The following is an 18,492-nucleotide window of genomic DNA, read 5'->3' as shown; positions in this document are numbered from 1 at the left end:
CCAGCTCTTTCTTGTAAGATGGCTGGCTGTACCTGTTTGCTGGAGTAGGAGGGAGTTAGTGACTGAGTAAAGAGCCTAGGGTAGGGAGGCTGTATCGCTCGGCTCCAGCTCTGTTCGGTTAGCTTATTGCTACGATTCCATTTTTTATATATCTCCCCCCTTCCACCCGCGTCCAACAAGTTGTTAAAAAAACCACCAGCCTTAACAGTTGGTAAAAGTGTTGTCAGTAACAATGAAAGTGAATAAGGTGCTTCGCTAACAACAACTTGAAGATTTTATGTGAGTTACATGTTTTAATCTGTTTCGTGTTTCCTGTGTTTGGTGAAAAATCAGTGTCGGTGGATGGACATTGCAGGAAGACAGAGCCAGCGAGTTAGTTTCCAGGACGCAAGTTGTGTAACGGCGGTTTTAAGCTTAACGTGACGTCGAAGACATTCACAGTCGAGGTATGTCGATCGTGACACTTTTAAAGTGTTCTGTTACGATTTCTGTGCTAGGTGTATGGTCAGTTTGTCTGAAGTGCTTGGCTTTTGTGATGGAAGTAAGAAAGTTTCTTGCCGTATCCTGCAAAGTGGGTCGCGTTCTTGCAGTGGGCGCGTGTATCGTAACATATCGTGTTCCAGCGATGTCTGACATCTTGTGCGTTTAGTAATGTTGTCGATGTTTCCAGTACTGTTTATCTGCATTCCATTTATTTAAATATGCCTAATGAAGTACGAGTAAGATGGTACCAGGATCAGTGGTAATTAATCAGTTCACGTCTACTTTCTAAAACGCTGAAGAACAATTTCACTCTGACGACGTACGTTTGCCTCTGAAATAGACGTCTAATCTGTTTAGTTCGCCTATTACACGCCACATAAACATTTCTAACCTGTGATGATGTCTGTCTCCTGGGTTGTTGCGCCGTGGACTCCGGTAGAAGCTTACCGACGTTTCAGAGGTCCTTGCAGCATGCGCTCCCTAAACTGTGCAACAACCCAGAAGACAGCAGTGCCGAGGTTAAGAGAGGGTGGAGTTATACCTCAGCTCTCCCATGTGTCGACACGACGTGGAGCGTAGTTAAGTGACAAAAGGCCAGTGAAGGGTGCAGAACCGAGGACTCCACATCAGAGTACTTCGCCTGACGTTCGTTAAATGATCTTTCTTTTATGATGCACTGTTTTCCAGCTCGAGACAAATATTTGACACATACTTCTTTGTGGTAAAACATGTTTCGAATGAGAACTGCGGGAAAGACAACGTGAGGGGCATGCGCACGGAATGCTTGTCTCCCGGGTCTTGGGATATTATCTAAAGGCGTATTTCAGATTGCAGACTGCAGAATGCACATGCTTGAATTACAAATGTAAATCAGGAAAAATGATAAGTTGGTTTTATTTTTGTTGCTGTGGGGTGAAGATGTCATCTCAAAAACGGCTCAGACGGGCAAAGCGTCCACAGTTCTGTCCTAAGACGACAAAATCAGTACAAGAAGTAGAAGACAAGAGTGAAATATGACCGGATGAAGGAGGAGGGAGATGAGAGAACGAGAATTTTTTTCATTTATCTTGTCGCCAAATAAAAATCGAAGAGTAAAAATTGTTTATTTCTTGGTTTCGAGGCTCTTTTTTAAAAAATAGTCAAAGGTTACGTCACCTGAATGACGTTGCCAGGGTTTCAGCGTGTGTGGGGAATAATGCAGAAATAGTCTGTCGTAATGTGTTCAAAGGTTTGAGATAGTTGTTAATCCTTCGAACCCGGAGCTCGTCTAAATGACATTCAGTCCGTACCGCCAAGAAAACACTACACTTCACCGTTACGAACATCAACTAGTACCACTGGGCTTTAAGGGATTACCTAATTATATCTATTATATATGTTAAGAGTTGCAATTTGAATATTTATCGTTTTATTTATTTGGTTTCATTGTTTGTTATTTCTATAATGTTTTTTTTTTCTCCCTGAAGAAATTGATTATGTTTCTACTCGTAATATACGTGATTTAAAAACCAACCATGGCAACAGCGTAAGTCATTGTGATTATACTTGACAAATTTGACGTAGAAACATTAGAAATTATGAGTAGAGATAAATTACGGAGTTGTTTAATTATTTGTGGTTTTTGCTAGCCTCTTCGTGTATACTTCAGAATTTTAAGTGACGTAGGCGTCGTAAATTGTTGCCTGTTTTTTTTTTTTACAAATATTGTAGCCGTGACATTTGCTGTTCTCTGTAGGCAGGGGACGTACTGCAACTCTGCAACACAGTTTGACCACCAAGTCGTAAACTTTATAGCTAACCGCTATTACAGAACTCTATACCTTTTCAGTCTCCACAGTTTTAAATTGAATACGGTTCTGAGGATTATAACTGAGACAGAGGATAATGTGGGGATGAAGGAAACCCATTCCTTGAGATATAGGAAACTGTCACTCAAGTTCTTGAGGCTTTGAAACTTCATGGAGTACAGCTCAGATATATATATAATTTATTTCTTTACAGGCTTTTAAACTTAATTTAGTGTCTAAGAGTTGCCCCCACTGTAGGGTTTCACATTACTGGTCTGTGGTCTGGTGCCCTTCGTAAACGTTCCTGACAAACATAATTTGTTGGAACAACTACGCAATAATTATTTGTTTTCTTATTATTTAATTACATTGCTCGCATATTCGTATAACAATAGTCTATTTGGCTGTTCGTATTTATTAGCTTGTTAATTGATTAATTATTCTACGTGTGTCAGTAATTGTAAAATGTGTTGTAACGTATTTTAATTGAAAATTGAATATCGCGGTACGCTGGCTGAGAAACGCTTTGATAATGAGTGACGTATGATGTTAAACTTTGAGTCAGTAACATGCTGCTTATTTCCATAAGCGTACGTCTGAGATCCTTACAGAGGAATGTATCGTTGAATTGACTGCCTTTTGCTCCTTTCCGGTCACATTGTTTATTGTATGCCATCGGTAATGACGAGTTTTCCGGAGAGATATTGTCTACAATAAATCCACGATCTGTAGCAATTGATTGGGACTTGTGATTATTCTCGGAGCCAGCCACATTCACATTCGAGATGGCATTCCAGTGCGTTGGAAGCATGCAGAGTCCTTTCTTTATCAGAGCCTGTTTGTGATCGTTACATCTGAATTGCGATCAAATCCAACATAACTTTCATTAATTGGCCATCAGTGCTTTGTTATATGCGTTCCTAGATGTCATGAACGGGTGTCATGGAAATGACAAAGCCAAACATAGTTGAATGTTTACGTAGCAAGACTAGAGAAGAACACTCCTGTTTGGAGTACATGTCTTCCAAATGCGTTAACTAACTAACTAGATGGCTTATCACCGAATTAACCAAAGCCCTCCACCGGACCCAGTCCTGGGCCAACAAAATCCAGTCTCCTTCAACTCCTATCTCCCATAGATCCCGCCTGACATTATCCTCCCATCTATGTCTAGGTCTCCCTAGTTATCTCTTCCCCTCAGGCTTCCCAAATAGTGGACCCAACCAACTAGATGGCTTACCGAACCCGAAAGTTCATCACCGAAGTAACAAAAGCCCTCCACCGGACCCTGTCCTGGGCCAACAAAATCCAGTCTCCTTCAACTCCTATCTTCCATACATCCCGCCTGAGATTATCCTCCCATCTACGTCTAGGTCTCCCCAGCGGTCTCTTCCCCTCAGGCTTCCCAAATAGTGGACCCAACCAACCAGATGGCTTACGGAACCCGAAGGTTCATCACCGACTTAACCAAAGCCCTGTCCTGGGCCAACAAAATCCAGTCTCCTTCAACTCCTATCTCCCATAGATCCCGCCTGAGATTATCCTCCCATCTACGTCTAGGTCTCCCCAGCGGTCTCTTCCCCTCAGGATTCCCGACCAATACTTGACGCAGCACAGATATATGCACTAATTATTGTATTCTTTTTATACATAGGCCTATCTGGTAGGAAAGTGTTTAAAATGTGATGACGTTTTTTAAGTTTTACAGTTTTATTCCTCGAAGTTACGAGGACTTGCTGTCTGCATATCCTTCAGACTATATATATATATATATATATATATATTTATATATATATATATATATATATATATATATATATATATATATATTAACGCTTAATAAACTGCAAAGACCAGTGTCCTTGAACGGTTGCTAAGTGAAGAAATATTCCATAAATTCCCTTCCATATAAAAAAATCTCGAAGGTCCATTACCGTGTTTTCAAGAACCAGTTGTTGAAACTGTTTAACCTTTCGATGCCGAAAGAGAGAGCGAAAGAAGATGAAGTGTGTGTGTGTGTGTGTGGGGGGGGGGGTTTAATCGATAGGCAATACTGTTTTTAAAGGGGGCGGAGCATAAATTTTGATTTGCGGCTACGAAGGTCCTCAGGCAGTGCCCGTTCGTCCTTTTGGTAAGGTAAAGGCATTTGGAAGTGGAAAAGTTGGGATGGGAAGTCGAGTAGGTTATACATTTATCTGTAAATTGTACTAATTTTCAGAGTCTCTGACCATCCGCCATATTTTTCAGCGACGCACTTTTGAAGTGAATTAAAATTTCCCCCCCCCCCACATACAATTTGGGAATTTTTAGTCTGTTTACGCGTGGTTCATTTAACATTGATACACACTGTACGTTTTTACTGGAGGATGTTTTTTTGGCCGGCCATTTTGACGACAAGGACACTGGGAAGCCGTGAGCCACGCGGTGTTTGTGTGTGAAGAGTTCCTCACTTACCCCCAGCGCTCAACACTCCGTGTGATTGCTGGTGTCGTCTACGCTCTGGAGTTAATAAACAAGAACACAGTTCGTACGCCAAAGTCGGGGAAGTCTTAAACGACGTACTGATCAAACACGGACCGAGACATGTCTGAATGTGACGGGAAACGCTGTGTATGTATTCCGTAGGCGTGCGTGTGTCTGTACTGTGAATGACTTTTATTTCATGTAATCCTGGGGACTCGGGTTCGATTCCCGGCGGTTACCGAATTTATAACTTGTGTTGGGCAAGGCCGTGGTCTAGGTAATACGGAGTTTTCCTCCGGGGGCTTCCCCGGTTTCTCCGTGGCATCCCAACAATTACTCCATTCACACTCAGAAGAAGGCAATGGCAAACCATTTCTGGATCATCTGTCAAGAACGTATATGAACAGGTCCCAGTCCGAGAAAAGGATGGAAGGATCCTGTTCATATGGACCTGTCGTCAGACAGAACACTAAATAATAATAAAATAATTCGTATCGACGGTGTTTTGGATAAATTAATTGTTAAGGTCCGGAAGCTAAAAATAACATTGAACACGCATGTTTGTAATTGCGTCCGATGAAATTTATCTGTTACTTCCTGTCTGTTAAGTTCAGATATTCACATTTCAACCTCTTTTCCGGTGGCCCTGGATATGGTTTTTACGTTCTAATTATTGACCAAGTTTTACTCCAAATGAAACAGCGTAAAATAATAGGTTTTCCTCAGCTTCTCCGACAGGGCTGTGGAAGGTAAACGATCGATTATTGTAAGACGCCTGAAACCACATCTCTGCACACAGGTGTGACGTTTGAGGGACACCTGATCTAAACAAATAGAATTTTTCTGAGCGTGTAAGTGCTTTCATGAAGGCCTCCTAGCAAACAGGATGGCGTTACGTGCCATTCTTCTGAGAATATTTCAAAGCGTCTTTCCAATCTGTTAAATTCTTCTCTATTATACGGAATTTTAAAATATGTGAATCTCATTTATGCATCGTTAATTTAAAAAAATATCTCGATACTTGCTGAAGTTCATTGAATTTTCTTTTGAGTAGTTTTGTCACTGTCGAGTGCCTCTTGTACTCGGGACGTACCGGGTTCAAGGCTCGACCATTTGATATTAGAATTAAAAAATTCTCGGCCCAGAGGCCGGCTGTTTCACAGAGATTTTCCTCAGTTCCGCCGGCAGGTACCGGGATAACCCTTTAAATTAGGCCACGACCGCTTCCTTCCGCATTTATTCCGATTTTATTATTCATCGATTGCCGTATTTGAGGCTTAGTAGTGTCGTTCAATAAATCTAACGCACAACGATTATTTCTGAGAATTGCGTCTGATCATTGAACGAGCTTGTTTTAAAAGAAAGTCTTTCGTTTCCGCTCTTATGTTACGACCAGTAGCTCTGACCGGGCTCCTCGTCGCCTTGTCGTACCCGAACGCCATCTCTTCGTGTCTTATGCAGCACCGTGTTGCATGCTTGTAATAGTTATGGCTTTAGAATTAATTATCATACAACTTCCTTGGTCATTCTTTTTTCCCCCACTTTACCTGATGGTTCAGTGTGTAAGTAGAATAGTTTAATCATTACAGGGACTAGCGCAGAAATTCTTCTCTTGGCCACAAGGTCCAGGCCGTTACCCCGGCCATTTTGCACGGAGGTTCTTTCCTTATGGTAATGTGGCCGGAGTATGAAGTTGACCACCCACTTCCATCTCGTTCTGTGGTTAAGAAAGCGTGGAGCTGTACCTCCACTCCTCATTCGTCTGCAGAGCTTGGTGTGTACGAGGTGCGATCGGAAAGTTTCCAGACTGCGCGTATAAAAACCCGTACACTTATCTCAGGTATTAAATTCATCCATCACCCTCGAAGTAGTTCCCCTGGGAATGAACACAACGATCCCAGCGCCGCTGCCAAGCCTGGAAGCATCCCTGGAAATCTTTCTTTGTCAGCCTGTCAAGCACCATCTGCGATTCTGCCTGAATCTCTTCTATCGTCTCAAATCTCCTTCCCTTTAGCTGAATTTTCATCTTTGGGAAGAGGAAGAAGTCACACGGAGCTTAGAAAGGAAGTTGGGGTCGGTTCTTGCAAGATCTTTGAGCTCCTGACAAACGAGAAGTCGATTCTGCTTCTGGTCCTCAGACAGGATGCGTCGCATGTGGAGTTCTTCCTTTAGAATCAGCTGACAGGTCCCATAGCCTATCCCAACAATGTCGCACAAGTCGTTGATGGTACGACGTCGATCTTCGTGAATGGCCTGCCGAATCTTCGTAACATTTTCGGGCGTTGTGCTCGAAGATGGTCGTCCAGAACGCTCGTCATCATCGACAGAGGTTCGGACATTTTTAAAACGTGAATGCCACACAAAAGTTTGTGCACGACCCATTGCGGACTCCCCAAATGCTTGCTTTAGCATTTCATAGGTTTCCGTAGCCGTTTTGGCGAGTCTTTGGCAAGAGATTCAGGCAGAATCGCAGATTGTGCTTGACAGGCTGACAAAGAAAGATTTCCAGGGATGCTTCCAGGCTTGGCAGCGGCGCTGTGATCGTTGTGTTCACTCCCAGGGGAACTACTTCGAGGGTGATGGATGAATTTAATACCTGAGATAAGTGTACGGGTTTTTATACGCGCAGTCTGGAAACCTTCCGATCGCACCTCGTATCTTTTTCCACTCGTATTACATATCCATACCATTTAAATAATTTCCTTTCTTCTATTTGTTTCTTCACCATCTTTTCTTCCTCATGTAATCACTCCATTAGCGAATAATATTGTAATGACAAGCGGTAACTTGAAGAAGGAAGGGTTTAGAACGAAGACCAATCGAGCAGCCAGTGTCAGAATTGAATTTTGTTCGCGCCGTTCACAAGTGGGTTTTATTTTAATGCATTTGACCTGATCGTAGCTCAGCTACGAGCCAGTATCAGCCTTATCTACTTCATTGTATAAGGGAGCGAGCGAATGGCATCTGAGTTATCCGTGACATGTTGTGTCAACCGTTCGTCTATTCACTTATGCCCTCATCCAGTTCACAGTTTGTTTGTCTGTTCTGTTGTCCTTGCTTGTCGTCTGGAGTCTGTGGTCCTTGCGTCTGGAAACGACAGTGGTTAATAGGAAGTGATGGCAGGACAATGCATCAGTCGGCGTATACCCTGCCCCCGACTGTCAGGTGTAAGATACCATTGTATTGCTATACTGTAAACATAAAGTTTCTCCTGCCCTAAGCTACACGTCCCTGAGGGCGAGGCGTTGAAGCTCCGTGTGTTCGAGACGAAGATAAAACTTGTTTGTTGACGCTGGATCTGACGATAATTAGGTCCCAGCTCCGGTGTGGTTTGGATGTCTTGGCGAAGAGACATCCTCATGAAGATGGTTGTCTTCTTGGTTGTTGCGCCGTCTGGTAGAAGTTTGCCGACGTTTCAGAGGTCCTTGCTGCCTCCATCATGAGGGCTCTGTAACGTTGGTGAAGTATTACCTGACTACACGGCTCTACAACGCAGAAGACAGCAATCTTCAGACTCAACGCCGTGACAACCTCAGATCCTACGCAGAGAAAACGTCTTGTCCTCGCTGAGATCGAACTCCGATCATTGTAACTTTAATCGCTGATGGCAAGAAGCCATCTTGGAAAGAATAATGGTTATAAAACAAAATTTGTTTCGGTATCTCTAGGCGTGTTTTTCACCGTGTTTAATAAAATCAGATGCAAGTAGGCTGAGTGGAAAATCACACAATGCTTACGAGTGGTAGCCCTATTGTTCTATTGGTAGCAGCGTCAATAGTTTCTTTTTCCTGTTTACGTGTTGTGGTTTCTGCTGTATGGTCTGTACTAATTCAGAAGTTAGGTAGGCCGCACACCGGCATGCGTCAAGGCACGTAACAGTCAAGACACGATGTCTGCGACATGACGCAGAGAAAGGAGCATAGTTGAAACGAAAGAGATTATGAACGCCGCACACCGGTCTGAGTCATGATGCGGACATCAGCTTCATGCTGCAGACACGTACAGCGAGACGGCATGTTCCTTTTCTGTGCGTCAAGACTGAGACATCAGTACTCTAGTAACAGCACCAGTGTACGTTATCGACATGAGTGACGAGCAAACAAATAATTAAGATAGTGCAGACGGTTGAGAAATTCCCGGTAATATACGATTATTCGTCCCGGGGCCACTCAAACAAGGAGGAGGTTGATAAAGCTTGGCATGCAGTTTCAAAAGAAGTAAACGTAGATGGTAAGTGCAATGATTAATTTTATTTTAATGATCTAATGACTGAATTAACTATTATACACATTGAGCTTAAGCTCGTTTCGTACGAGTCTGCTCTCACTCACACATAAAACTGGACGACGTCATGTCATGAACTAGAGAAGATGTGATAAGACGCAGACAAGTGCTACTCGAGTCTGAATCACGAATGAAGCAAGACTGCGTCTTTTGTCTCATGTCTTGATGCTTGTCTTGACGCAGTTGGTGTGCGGTCGCCCTAAGCCTTCAGGCTTTTGTTAGAACTCACTGGACTAGGGATTAGATGTTCGTAAGGCCCATAAACGCGCTGTCCACCGTTCGACAACTCTGATCGATGTTGAATCCTGTTCTTTGATGTTAAATATAATATATTTGTGTTACTGTTAGTCTTATCTCTCAGTTTAATTGTGTGACGGTTATGTTGGTGAATCATGAATTGGGGAGTCCTGATCGATATTTAACCCGGAACCTCGTGAAAGCTCAGCATGGATGCTAACCACTCGGCTTAATTTCTTGAACGTTTTGTTCTGATTAGCGCCTCTGTTTACGAGTAAGCTGACGATGGCTCAAATTAATCTTCGCAGATGTATTACTTCCTCAAATGAATTAACAGAACCGTAGTAGTGCGTTGTTTCCTGGCTTTGTGATCCACTACATGGAGCAGAGTCCGTCTTGTAAAGCGAATTGTGCAGTTAGTGAAATTCTCCGTGTTTTATGGTAACCTAAAGTTCATTACGACGTTCATAGTCGCCTGCCACTTGGACACTATGGTTTACCAGATGAATCCGGTCCACACAATCATATTTACTTCTTCTAGGGTCATTATCAGTCCATCTGTGTCTTGGTCTCTAAAAATGGTTTCTTCCTTTCAAGTTTTCCGATTATTACCTGTTGAAATTTCTCATGGCGGCAAGTACAGTATGAAGATAGCTGACTGTCTTCTGGGATGTTGCGTCGTGCAGTCCTATTGAAGTCTACCGACGTTTCAGAGGTGTTTGCAGCCTTCGTTATGAGGCCGATGAGGAAGTCGCGTCCGGCGACCTGATTTTTATGGTAACAGGCGCCTCTGAAACGTCGGTGGACTTAAACTGCACGGCGCTTACATCCCGGAAGACAGGCTTCTTCTTGTCTTTTCATGATTCCACAAACCGGAGTTACACTTTAGAGAGAAAGGCACGCAGAATTCTCGTACCCCTCGTTGTGGTAAAGGCGTGAACTGCAGTACCGACGATTTGCCCGGAGTGGACATCGTTGAGCGAAAGGAAACTAGTGACGTCATCGACACTGGCCACCAGAACGAGGTTAACACGCAGAAAGTGGTCTGCAGCAAACATGTTTTGTTTTGTTCTATTGGCTCAGTGGAGCTAATCATTCGCATTACGTTTGTTTAAAACTACTGCAGAAAGCGTGTGGCTTGGTATGTTCAGGAAACTTGTTCTCAGTTTCAAAAACTAATTCTGCTAGATCTGGTCTAAGAATGCCAATATTTCTTTATAATAGGCGAGTGTCTTTTGGTGATCATTTTTTAAAACCCTGTAAGACCGCAGGCAATGTAAAAATATAGGAGTATCTCTTCAACATCAGATTTATTCATTGACTCTTAACCTACGTATACGTTCCACATGTTTCACCGAAACACATGAACTTTTCTTCTTCTGTTCTGATTCGTTCATCTGCAACTGTGTTAATTGGTGATTTATTAAATTCTCTTCGAAAGGATTTTGACGACGGTAGTTTACACTTAAAATTATTTGTTGTTAGGACTTTTTCCATCGTCTGTTTTTTTTTTTTAAAATTCACGACGTTTCGGTGGCTGGTTCCGTCTCTGTCTTCAGGTGAGTTAACTACTCTGTTGGGTCCCTTAGAAAGTGCTAGCCTCTGTCGTGAATTTTAAAAGCAGACGATGGTAAAAGTCCTGACAACAAATAATTTTAAGTATTAAACTCTATTTGCACTGCATTAAGTCGTACTATATTATCGAATTTATTTATTATTAGTGTTCTGTCTGACGACAGGTCCATATGAACAGGATCCTTCCATCCTTTCCTCGGACTGGGACCTGTTCATATACGTTCTTGGCAGATGATCCAGAAGTGGTTTGCCATTGCCTTCTTCTGTGTGTGAATGGGATGCCTCGGAGAAACCGGGGAAGCCCCCGGAGGAAAACTCCGTGTTGCCTAGACCACGCCCTTGCCCAACACAAGTTATAAATTCGAGCACCACCGGGAATTGAACCCGAGACCCCAGGATTACAAGGCCAGCGTTCTAACCGCTAGACCACCTCATCTTATTATTATTTAGTGTTCTGTCTGACGACAGGTCCATATGAACAGGATCCTTCCATCCTTTTCTCGGACTGGGACCTGTTCAGATACGTTCTTGGCAGATGATCCAGAAGTGGTTTGCCATTGCCTTCTTCTGTGTGTGAATGGAGTAATTGTTGGGATGCCACGGAGAAACCGGGGAAGCCCCCGGAGGAAAACTCCGTGTTGCCTAGACCACGGCCTTGCCTAACACAAGTTATAAATTCGAATTAAGCAAATATATTTAATGATTTTCAATAAGAAGACGTGTTTTTATGCACTGTTGTGTTCACCCATGGTTCCTGCCGAGTGATAATTCTAATCGTCATGTAAGTTGGTGTCACCTTTTGGCTCGGGTCCTCTGATTAAGGACGAAAGTCTCTTGTTTCAGAACTGTGTAGCATAAAACACGATTAGATGAGCTATGTAGCTGTTAATTTAAAGTACGCGGGCCGCGTTGTTGATCCCTGGTGTTTAGGCTTTATAGAACACGACACTCTTGTGTTTTGTCACAGAGATACCCTTACGTGTTAACTGTGCTCCCATTCCTTGTGTGTTACAAAGTGCTATTGGGCCGGGGGTGGGGGGTTGTATTGGAGTAAAGAAGGGGAGGTTTATGTTGTGCCCTGTCAGAGTGGCAACACTGTGTTAACAACCCGTGGCGCCACCAGACGGCGGTGTAAATAACCGAACCTCTTACCGCCCACTATAACCTAGTATAGCAACCATTCTACCTACCTGGTTTACCTGCCTTTCTCTTGCCAGGGTTGTACAAAGCAGGCGACGTCAGTGTTATAGAATATCAAGTGGGAATGTTGGTGTAGATATGGGCAAAGTACTTGGCCCGTGAGCGACCGTTTCGAGAGGCGGAATCCTTCGCCACGTAAATCGCTTCAGCCTGGTCTAATGTTTCTCATGGGTGGTCATTAAGTCCGTATTTTCATGAGTGTTATTAATTTTTTTTGACGTAAATACGTCTATATTTTAGGGTCAGTGTCATTCGGCAAAAAGTGAAACGAAAAAGTGTAGCTTCATTGTTATGTTACCTTGGAAACGTCAATTGTTTACTCGGCATTGTTGTTACCTATAAAACATTTCATTACATTACCTTACCTTACCTTACATTACATTTCATTACATTACATTTCATTACCTTACCTTACCTTACATTACATTACATTCATTACATTACATTTCATTACATTTCATTACCTTACATTACATTACTTTACATTACCTTACCTTACATTACATTCATCTATCACAGACCCATCTTAAGCGTAACTAATTCAAGTTAAATAAGCAAAGTCTTAATCAAACTTATCTCAATTGTAAAGCATTTATAAAGGAAATATTTAGAATAAAGCCAATATATAAACTTCCTTTCCGTATAGACGTATTTACGTCTAATTCTCCGGAACCGTCGTTCCACTGTCAACTTTTTGTCTTGGGAGTACGGGAGGTTAGACTTTAAATGCTGAGAATAACTTTTTCCGAATGTAAGATGTTTACTGTTTTATATCTGATATTGGAATATTCTCAATTCCACTCTTAGTCGGCCAATCACGTGACGTGTTGTTCGTTCAGTAAGCAGTTGACGTGTTGATGGCTATTTACTTAGTAATAACATAACAGCAAAGCATTAATTATGGGATGTCCTTTCAACAAACGACTGATACTGTACGAAGCATTTTGTGAGCAAACTATGCGGATTTTCCGAGACCTAAGAAGGCGCCTCGAAGTCGTTCTGACGCCATACAGAGTCCTTGCACCGAAGACAGTCGTCAGCCGGTCCTCTACTGGGCTGTCGAGACACAAACACTAATTAACAAAACAATAGCACTTCACCTTGAGTCACGAAGACAAGATTTTTGGCGACCGATATTACAATAGACCGAATTAATTATCGACCATGCTGTACGTATACGTCAGTTCTAACGGCTATGCTGGTTTTATGTAAGCGTAAGTGTATGGGCGTAGTGTACATGAAGATGTTCTCGGGTGAAAGTGTTCCTCCTACACGCATTGTTTTAAACAATCGATTCGAATTTTGCCTTTGCCTGAACTGAAACTGGCAATGGATGCCGAGTTGGATTCTCATAGTTGAAAGCCAAAAAAAAAGAGGTACGATCATGTATTTGTATGTTTAAAATATTCAAGGCTTCAGTCAGCAGGCAGGAAAATTATATATTCTGACTTTAATGGTAGCAAGAATTTCTTGCCTTCATATTCTACTCTTAATTTTATTATAAATGTAATTTACATTTCGCTACATTTTGAAAGGATTTATCAAATGGAGCCTTTCTTTATGATTGTGTTTTATACTCTTGTTGACGAGACACGAACTTAGACAAAGCGATTATTTTTCAAGGTCTTTATTTAACACACAAAAAAGTTTAAGACCTAAGAATTGTTCAGCGATTTTTTTTTAAAAAAAAACCCGGATCATTTTGAAACTGTGAATCCATTTCACGAGAAGCTCGCAGTATACGTCAGTATAAATTCAGTTATGTGGGTGCGAAACTTCGTCTATTCGTCCGAGTTTGGAGGTATGCGGGAATAACTCGCGTAGTAGAACGTTTATACTCGAGGGAGAACTTTAATAACGAAAACTGCAAGGAATAGATAGATTATGAATAACATTGAAAAAGTAAATAATTGGAAATTCGTGTTTTATACGGGTCACCAAGGAAGTCTGGGAAATTACAGTTGCCCGCAAAAGAGGAGACAAAATTATTGTGAACTTTTTTTTTTGGGACATGAAAATTGTCCACTTCTATGAACACGAAGGTGAAAGGGGGAGCATTTAGAAGAAAAAAAATCTTACTGGGGAATGCGGTAGATTTTAAGGGTGGGAAGCGGGTGGAACTCGCTTAGGGGAGTGTTTTGTCGTTAAATTTGTTATTCCTTCTGCTTGTACTAGCAGAGTGATAATTATAAAACGAAGAGTCTTGTAACGTTTAATCTTCATCTAATTAACTTATGGCGGCGATAAGTTGAAGAAGGATTTGAACGGTTAAGCCAATAGGGTTGGGGGACAGAACTACATCTACTCAAGTTACGCATTGTTTTATCACCAAAAGTGTCGGCCTGTTCTTCGTTGCATCTGCATTGAAAACGTCGTGTTTCTTTTCGCCCATCACTTGCATTCCGCTCTGAAGCATCAGCAGGCTCCTTCATGAACACTTGGGCACCCCTGAATCATGGCCACCTAATGCTGCCGCAGGGTCTTGTAAATTCCATGTACAGCGTGGTAACTATGACACTATGTACAACCATTAACCCGCAGTCTGCATAAAGCAGTAAAGACAATGGGGAGCGGTTACAGGGTGATTTGCAAATTTTTCGCCGTCCCACTGTCACGCCTGCTTGATACTTACATGCCCTACCACATGGAAACAGAAATTCCGTCTGTGTCGGGAACAGTATCGACTTGTGATTCTGCACAGATGAATTACCTGGTAAGAAGCCATCTTCATTTTTCCCGCCAATCTTTCAAGGATCGAGCGTTACAGCTTCGATCGGAGGGTTACCTTTTACGCGGTGCACCAAATTGTGTCGGATTTCTCGTGGACAGTAATTTGAATATACATTCTGATAATCTCCAATTCGGCTCTGTCCGTGTGGATTTATTTTGTACCCTGATTGCAAATATATGTGCTTCTTCGCTAATATCATAATCTCCCGTCCTGTCAAAAACTAGCGCCCTACAGCATTTTTTGAACATTTGAAAAATATATTTGTTTGTTTATTTGTTTAAATATTGTCAGTCTAATCACAATAAAATTCCTATTAAAAATATTAAAATATTACCATAATTAACATTTAAATATTTAAAATATATTAAATGATATTCTCTATCGAAATGTTCGATTTACATTAGAACATCAAACACGGCAATACTTCCAGACAGACGTCACTCCTCCACAACTTCATTTCTGGATAATACAAAACAACAACAAAACCTTCACCCACACAAAATCATGTTAAGCACGACCTACATATACAGAACAACTTCGAATACGATATTAAAAAAATACAATAAAATCTGGAAGAAAACATCATTTGAAATCTGATAAACATCTGACTAAAAAGTTGCATTTAAGAAATTATATTTAAGTTTATATAATTTTATACACCTGAAGATGGTTCTTTTAGAACTGAAACATGTCGTGTAAAAAGTGATGTTCTAATGTAAATCGAACATTTCGATAGATAATATCATTTAATATATTTTAAATATTTAAATGTTAATTATGGTAATATTTTAATATTTTTAATAGGAATTTTATTGTGATTAGACTGACAAGATTTAAACAAATATATATTTGTCACAATATGACGCAACTTTATCATCTCATTTGGAAAATATTAAAAAAATCTTCATAAAACGAAATTTCTATTACAAATGTGTCGGGCCGTGACCACCACAGAATAGCCACAGCCCAGCCTTTGCACAACACGGAAATGAGGTTTATATCCACGCCGAATAACTTCGACAGTTGATGCGACGTAAAAATACGTATCTTGCATGTTAATGACTGGTCTGTCTTGGAATTGGTGAGCTTGGCACCTGAAAATTTTTCCTGCCAGATTCCGTCACAAATTTCTCGAAGGCCCTTTTGGAAGCGTTTTCGGACAACTCCTTCTGGCACGCTGCATCCTGCGACGCACCAAACCTCCTCCTTCCTTCTACCACCGCTTAATACGTCAAAGCACGACAGAACCTGTCTACAGAAACTACATTTGCCTGTTGTGCGCTTGTGATATCTTGTTTTCATCATCATCCTCCTTTATCTCCAAGTTCGCAGCGGAAGGGCGTGGGTCGAGTATGCAAGTGCGTTGGTGGATCGGTCTCCTTGGCAACGGTAAAGATTGTACAGGCTGAATTTTCGTTTAGCTGGAAGAAAGGCCGCGTGGTATGGGCTTGTCCACTCTTGTCCATCGTCTAGAACACGGCGTTTCGGAAGCTTGATATGTTTCCGTCCTCGGGTGAAAAATTAGGGTGTACCAACTCGTTAGTGTCCCTTGGAAACGGCTGTCCTCAACCACTGAACAATCACAGTCAGTCAACTGAAGTCAAGTCAATAAAGTTTACATTTTGTACATGAATTTTGAAGAATCGATGTAGGTGCCTTACGTATGTCTGTTGTTCGCTTTGTTATAGGACTTCTGTTGTCTACGGTTGATATATTTGAAGTACTGTACCGTATATTTCAGTAGACCTAGTTATAAATGGGAAGGTAATGTTAAACTTGATGGAATGCGAAGATGTGAAATTGTCTGAATTGGGTCGACAGGCAGGCCTTCTTAATGGCAGTGACGAACATTTGGGTTCTACAAGATCGACGAGTGTCTTTTGTTGTCCAAGTCCAGGAAGACTCACGTACCGTGGAACTGATTGTTTAAGCTTGTATTTATTCCCACCTTTCTGTCCCTCCCGACCTCCATATCCAGACAATTACAGCCAATATGATTTTTGACGTAAATACGTCTATAAGGAAGGGTCATTCGGCAAAAACGTGTAACGAAAAAGGGAAACGAAAAAGTCGTGTTTACTCGGAATTGTTGTTACCTAGGAAACGTTACATTACATTACATTTCATTACATTCATCTACCACAGAGCCATCTTAAGCGTAACTAATTCAAGTTAAGCATTCAAGCAGTTTTGTTACCTAGGAAACGTCATCTGTTTACTCGGCATTGTTGTTACCTATAAAACATTACATTAACTTACCTTACATAATGCCACGGTGGTCTAGCGGTTACAACGCTGGCCTTGTAATCCTGGGGGGTCTCGGGTTCGATTGCCGGCGGTGCCCGAATTTATAACTTGTGTTGGGCAAGGCCGTGGTCTAGGCAACACTGAGTTTTCTTCCGGGGGCTTCCCCGGTTTCTCCGTGGCATCCCATTCACACACAGAAGAAGGCAATGGCAAACCACTTCTGGATCATTTGCCAAGAACGTATATGAACAGGTCCCAGTCCGAGAAAAGGATGGAAGGATCCTGTTCATATGGACCTCTCCTCAGACAGAACACTAAATAAAATAATAATACCTTACATTACATTCAGCTACCACAGACCCATCTTAAGCGTAACTAATTCAAGTTAAATAAGCAAAGTCTTAATCAAACTTATCTCAATTGTAAAGCGTGTATAAAGGAAATATTTAGAATAAAGCCAATATATAAACTTCCTTTCCGTATAGACGTATTTACGTCAAATCCTCCGGAACCGTGGTTCAACTGACAAATTTTTTTAATTGTGTATCAGTAAGGCGGCTATGGTTTATTTCCGTGTTGCATTTGTCTTCTGCTTATTTTTTATGAACAAATGAAGTGTTAAAGAGACGCTCCAAGGCGTCTGCCTCTGTCGTCGCATTTCGTCAAGGCTACGTGAGCGCCTGAAAGCCGAGGTTCTACGTCGGTGTAGACGGCGTTTTACGCTGTGTGATCTTACAGGTGGCTACGCCTCCGTCTTTTCTGCGTTGGTTATCGCGAGGTCTGGATGGACACTGCAAGAACCGAATTTGGTCAAACAGTTGAATTCGATGTGAGATTCAAAATGGCGGGGGAGTGACTGCATGAAGTGTGTACTGCTCTTTCAAAAGTCATCCTGAAAAGGAAGTGTCTTCGCTGTTGAATCTATTCTTGTTTATGATGTTTTATGCCTCCATGACAAGCTTTGAATAGCTGTGACGTCAGAGTTTGTACAGTTCTTGGAGGCGTTGCGAGTGTTGATTCTTTCTGTTAACAGATGTCTTCGAGAGTATAAAATTTATGTAGTCTGCTCAGGTGTGTTCTCTTCGGAAATCGTGATATTTCTCGTGCCTCTGGGCAATAGTCGGACGCAGCTGTGTGCAAGTTGTGTCTTTATGTAAATTCTTGTATTACGTCACAGTTACAATTTGTCGAATCTTGGATTTAAGGTTCTGATGGACTTTTCGGTTTTTGACGATTTTTCATCTACCTTGAAGAAGGAGGAGATAAATGTGTTCGAAACGTGTGACTGTAGTCGATGAATCTGATTTTATGTGTCGTTGGGAAAGTTTGCGTGCGGTTTTATACGATGTAGATATTGTTTATGAGAAAGGGATTTGAAAGTGAAGTTGGCTGTCTTCTGGGTTGTTGCGCCGAGTAGTCTTATAGAAGTTCACCGACGTTTCAGATGTGTTTTTTTCTGCCCCGTCGATTAAATTGTTCAAGTAC

At 41.7% G+C, this 18,492-nt stretch overlaps 1 protein-coding gene across 5 annotated transcripts in view; it reads left to right on the top strand.

Annotated features, from left to right (window-relative positions):
- The window catches only part of Egfr (epidermal growth factor receptor), a 212,264-nt gene that overhangs the window by 114,596 nt on the left and 79,176 nt on the right, over nt 1-18,492 (top strand). For 3 of the 5 annotated variants that reach the window (XM_022068882.2, XM_022068884.2, XM_022068879.2), the window contains exon 1: nt 53-446. The exons of the other annotated variants lie outside the window; for them this stretch is intronic. The gene's annotated coding sequence lies outside the window, so the exon portion shown is untranslated. Of the gene's footprint in view, nt 1-52; nt 447-18,492 lie in introns of those variants that run through there. 5 annotated transcript variants of the gene reach the window in all.

Source organism: Zootermopsis nevadensis, unplaced genomic scaffold (genome assembly GCF_977971745.1).
Source record: "Zootermopsis nevadensis isolate Lab colony 2312 unplaced genomic scaffold, Znev_1.0 Znev_ptg000010l, whole genome shotgun sequence".
NCBI lineage: Eukaryota > Metazoa > Arthropoda > Insecta > Blattodea > Termopsidae > Zootermopsis > Zootermopsis nevadensis.
The sequence above is the reverse complement of the archived record's forward strand: the minus strand, read 5'-3'. Positions and strand labels throughout refer to the sequence as shown.